The 5,741-nt window shown below is 44.4% G+C and overlaps 1 long non-coding RNA gene across 1 annotated transcript; it reads left to right on the top strand.

The window, feature by feature from the left end:
• Window positions 1-5,073, top strand: LOC135807033 (uncharacterized). Its single transcript, XR_010551419.1, has 2 exons — window positions 1-177; window positions 4,117-5,073. It is a non-coding gene; the product is annotated as an uncharacterized LOC135807033 (long non-coding RNA).
• The last annotated feature ends 668 nt before the right edge of the window (window positions 5,074-5,741 follow it).

Here is a 5,741-nt window from a genome sequence, read left to right as displayed (position 1 = left end):
CTTGATCTCGAAGCTGAATGTTGTTAGGATAGAAAATTAGCGAAGATGTAGCCGACCCATTCTGGCAAGCCGTGTGCCCTCTGGATATGCAGTTGTTCGCCATGGTCAACAATCTTCTTCTCCTTCGTTCGTACTTTCACTTTCCTGACCACGAATACAAGCGGTACCCATGCTCAGGTAACTGGTTAGTGTTTATTTGTCTGTCTATGCACATACATGTAATACAATGTACTGTTCGTGCTGCAGGCACTGGCCGACCATGGAAATAGAGGAAGCAGCCAGCTTTCTTTGAATTCTCGTGCTTTCAACAAAAATATGTACACACTTTCCTTGGCTCCTCTTTCCCACCGCCACCATGCATGCACAATCGAGCTTGCTTTAATGCCCTGCAGTGCAGAATGCTCCCACCACCGCAACTACCACCGCCGCCACCACTACCAGCAGCACCACCGCCACCGCCACCACCACCGCCACCACCACCGCCGCCACCACCGCCGCCACCACCACCGCCACCACCACCTCCACCACCACCACTGTGACCACCACCACCACCACACCACCACCACCACCACACCACCACTGTGACCACCACCACCACCACACCACCACCACACCGCCACCACTACCATCACCGTGACCACCACTAGTCTATAGAAGCATTGTCGTGCACGGCACGTCTGCAAGAGAAAATAATAGTATGCCAGTGCTGTAATGCCCTGCAGTGCAGTATGCTCCCGCCACCACCACCACCACCACTAACGTTATGGAAGCATTGTCACACACTGTACATCGATCCACAAGAGAAAATGATGCCAGTGACTTACTAGCACCTCCATGCTGCATGCGGACCTGGACACAGCACTGTTCCCTCTGCAGGAAAGGGGGGGGGGGGGGGGTGTATTTCATTGTCCCTGCCTGAAGTAATAATGACTACATGACATGATATCCAGCTAACTTTGCCAGTAACGAACGACCCTTGATCGGGCATGAGAAAAGTGTTGGTATTTGGGAGTTGTCGTCATTCACGGGGTTGAAAATATACGGCTATATTGTTACTAGGTCTGAAGATAGTCTCACTATCCGTGGGTTGTTATACCCGTGGTTGACTGCAGATACGTTTGGATTATTCTATGAGTATATGAAGGGTATACGTTAAATATTTTCCTGAGGACATAGCACGAGGAAATTATGGGGAATGCAGTACATGTATAGAATGGTGCAATCCATTTCTCCCAGGGCACTTTCCCAAGACTCCTTCCAATATTCACTCTTGGCGCGACCCTTGTGAACTGAGCGGGGTGTATCGTTGAATATACCCCTCTCAGAACGTCTACTGATTGGCTGAAATCGCCCAATTCATACCGTTCCATGGATGTCAGGGAGTCGTAGCACCCAAGGAAACAACACGAGATCATGATACCCAAAATGATGTACTGTAAAAGCGGAAATTTTCAGTGGTGTTTTATTTTCGGTAACTTCGGTGCCGACAATTTTTACCGAAAAAATGCACCGAACTTTTTCGGTACTACTTAGTGGTACTAGCACCCTTACCTGGAAAGCGGGTATTACCGAAAATTTCCCTCCACCGAATCGCCGATTTTGGAGAATTCCGAAAATATTACACTACCGAAAATTTCTGCTTTTACAGTACACAGATTGGATCCATGGAGATTCTACATGATCTGTGGTTTATGCAACTCGTGATTGCGGACTTGACTCACTGGCCCCAAGCATGGGTCAGTCAAGCGATGCTATATGCGAGCATGTATGTATCGCACTTGCCCCTAAGGCAGTTAGGGCAACTGTCACTGGCAGCCCAGGGTTGAACCCACGTTATTAATTTTTGAAATTTTCTAGGGTGACACGAAAAGCTTCATGCACTGGGTGGTCACTCTCTATTCATGTATACCACTCTGCCAATAGTGCATAGAGCTCTCTTTCGAGCTGCCCAGCTGGCCCTCGTTATGATTTAGGCTGAAAGTCTACCGTGCCGTCTCCCTTATGCTATGACTCCATAATGCATATGTACAGAAGAAAAAATCCCGGGACTCCGTTGATGAAATTCTGTTTTGTCAAGTGGGCATTTTTGATTATTGTGAATGGCGTGTAGTACCATAGTACAGTTCCTTTTGCTACATAACGTTTGCACAAGTCACCTTTCAGCAATTGAACTAGGAAGATCTATGTCTCTGATCTTGTCATTTGGCCCGGCAGGTGCTGTGCACTAACAACCATTGTCAGGCACCCTCGAAAGACCAACAGCGATGAGTTCATGACCCAAGCATTATTTGGGCCGTTAAGTTGACTAAACGGGAGTGTAGCAAGCTTTGATCGGCGTGCTTGTGAAATGTTGTCCGAGCTGAATAGAGTCTATCTCCTGCAGTTTAGTACAACAGTTTCACACCTAATACTGTAGATTCGACGTCTCCAAGAAAAACCTCCATGGAGACTGGAAACTATAGCAGATCATAAATTATGCAGCAGCTCAGCTGATTCCTCAGCTCGTGTCTAGATTCATGTACTTTGGTAAACGTGTTGTGGCAGACTCCATGTGCAAAGCTGCATACTCTTGGGATTATTGATTCTTGCTGATAATTCCATTAACGTTATTGCATAGATATGAACATCATAATAATTGAATGTTGGCAAGACCCAACAAGGTGTCCCTAATGACTTACATCAGATCTTCACAAAATGCACATACTGTAAGACATGATTTTATAATATACAATCATGTCTTACAGTATATATTATATAACGAGGAAGCAAATCTAACGTTTTAACGGATGACATTTCTTCGTTATAATAAGATCCGTTGAGGCCTTACTGCTTCATATATGCTGTGTGTGGATATGGCAGAATACTGCAAGATCGTTAACCTATGAATTTTGGACAATCGTTAAATTAGCGACTCATTATAATAACATGTCTTACAGTATATCTTGAAAAGCCGTATTTTGGTTTCACATACACGTCTCATTTCTATCACAGAGATCAGCAGCCATGGGCCATTGGTGGCAATACTGGTAGGAGTCGCCCGAGGCTAAGCCATTAATTTCCGTTCTATACCCAATATACATACCTGAACTGGGCACAAATCTATCCCATTCCTTGGTGCTGACCCCTTTGATGCGCCCCCGAATCCCTTAGCATTATTAGTACCTCCAATTCATTTCGTCATCAGCTCACCGCATGCTCAGTACTGTGTTGTAAAGTATGCAAATTTTCGACGCTTTTAAATTGCAGCCTCCCCAGGGCAAAAGCACATCTCGGCCACATTGAAATTTCAGCCTGTACTGCTGATGCCTGTATACACTGTCACATTGAACCTTGCGAAACAAATTTTAGGCTACAAATGCCCAGTACATAAAAGGGGAGAAGGCACTGAACGAAGTGTTAACCTACGAATACAACCTACGAATACAACCTCAGTGCAACAACATGCTCTTTCTCTTTCTGCTTGTGTAAGCAGAAAGAGCACGTTGTTGCACTGAGGTTGTATTCGTAGGTTGACAGTTTGTTCAGTGCCTTCTCACCTTTGGTTACGTAATCTTGTTACCTTTTGCGTTTCCTCTAGTAAATAAATGACAACCGCTCTATTCAGTTGCTATTCACTCCTGGCACATGCACTGGACGCAAAATTCTTTTATTAGTGATGTCGAAAAAGTATGCGGTTGTCAGTTGACAAACCTCCTTTTATTTACAATTCAGTTGCGTGATGTCCACCACTTTCCGAATTAAAACTGCACAGGCCGATATTAGCCGAAAATAAAATATGCGCCGAATATGCAGTACCTTGCGCACTCTGTTAGAAGACATTAGGGCTACTGGGAATGAATGCTCAAGTAAAATGATGAAGTACAGTAATACAATACTATAGGGAGTTCATTTTGGCATGAATGCACCAAGCCAACTCTCCTATACAAACAGTATAGTGTTGCTGCCAAAAATATGATTAGCTAAAGTTGCCTTTTTGCATTATTATGGTTGAACTTTTTTCCTGTAGCTTCGTTCCCATGCTGTGGATTTAATCACGAAATTTGTTAGCAAGACGAAGAGGTTTTATGTGAGCTTACTATTATTCTACCTGCACTTGCTTTTATCTTTTTTATGCAGGACTCTGAGAAGCTGGAGGGACCCCACAAACCTCAAGCATTGAGGATACAACTTTTAACCAAGAACCAGGCAACATGATGTGCATGTATCACGTTCGCTGTGATTGCATCGTTTCAGGGTACACTGACAACATACTAGTACTAGGAACTAGTCCTTGATTAGCAGCAGTGGTCTGAATTATTGCCTGGCCGCTATTCATATAATCCTTTGGTGCTTACTCATCGCCTTGTTCTGTCTCTAAAATGGCGTATGGGTGTTCTGAGGCTTGTAATATTTGCTCAAGCCGCGCATTGGCATTGGTGCATGTCGGTAAATGCCAGCCACTGCTGCCTAGCTCAACATGTTTTGTATGATGTAGAATGCGCTCTGTGTATCTACAATCGAGTGACCTGCTTGTGTGGGCTAACTGTAATTACACCAACAGTTGCACTAGTATGTGCACTGTGCTGGCACAGTGTATCATACTCAGTCTTGTCACTTCTTCTCCCACGTTTACTGTATTGTTTAATTCACTGTACACATCTTGCCCAGCTCCTCTAAGGCCACACAGAATTAGTTTGTTGTTTTGGGCCACTACACTCAGCTGGTGTAAGGTTGGTCTGCTTCTCTCTTCCTTCTCTTCGACGTGTCCAGCCAATCATTCATGTCAAGCTTTGCATAACTTAGATCACTGTATATACAGTCACCTGGCTGGAAACGTCCATGGCTGCAAAATCCCATCTTTCTTGAGGGACCCCATTTTATAGAGTGGACGACATTCACTTTCCTGATAGACTCACCTCAGATGTTGGTACACTGTATTTTACCCATCCCTGATTTGTACATGCACCACTTTTTAGGCAACTCCGAACAGTGAGAATGTCTGCTGTGGATAGTTCTCATGCTTTTAAACTCATTCGTAAACAAGTACGGTTTTATACCACCAAAATGTAGTTCATTACAAGTCGTCGATTATGATCCTTTGTTGAGACGAAAGCTTCGGGACCTGGGAGTACTTGTGACATACCCATATCATACTCTGTCAGGTTCTGAAGCTGTGTGCTGTGTGCCAGGGGTTATGGCGATCGAGTGCATGTATGTTCGGATAAGGGCGTGGGAAAACACTCATCTAAAACATACTCATTTTCTCATGCATACTTTCATTTCTCATTCTTTTTGGCACACACTCCTGCTCCTCGAAATTATCATGGTGCATGTTGATGACAGCCTGCTGCCATGCAGCCTGAGCAGTTCGGACAATCAATCATTCGGATAATCAGCATTCTATATTACTACAGTTGTAGCAGCTGTATTTCATGTACAGTACTACAGTAGAGTCAGGCGCCGAAGAACGTGTTGCCCAAGAATGTCCAGCCTGAAATGCTAAGAACACCACCGCCTTAAGTTTAAAAGAATGGCGGTGTTGGTTTTTCGGTAGGTTTCGGGATACATAATTATGATCCTAACATGATTGTTTCTAAGAACATGCTACAAGAGCGCAGCCGGATGGCTGAAAAATAAGAACACCCCAGGCTAACCTCTTGGACACAACGTTCTTGGACGCTCAACTCTACTGTAGTATGGAAGAACACTCTTCGGCAGGGATGTTACATGTTAGAAATCATGCGTACAAGATGCCTATTTAA

The sequence above is a fragment of the Sycon ciliatum genome, chromosome 1 (genome assembly GCF_964019385.1).
Source record: "Sycon ciliatum chromosome 1, ocSycCili1.1, whole genome shotgun sequence".
Classification (NCBI taxonomy): domain Eukaryota; kingdom Metazoa; phylum Porifera; class Calcarea; order Leucosolenida; family Sycettidae; genus Sycon; species Sycon ciliatum.
Note: the sequence above shows the minus strand (reverse complement) of the source record. Positions and strands in the feature narration are given on the sequence as shown.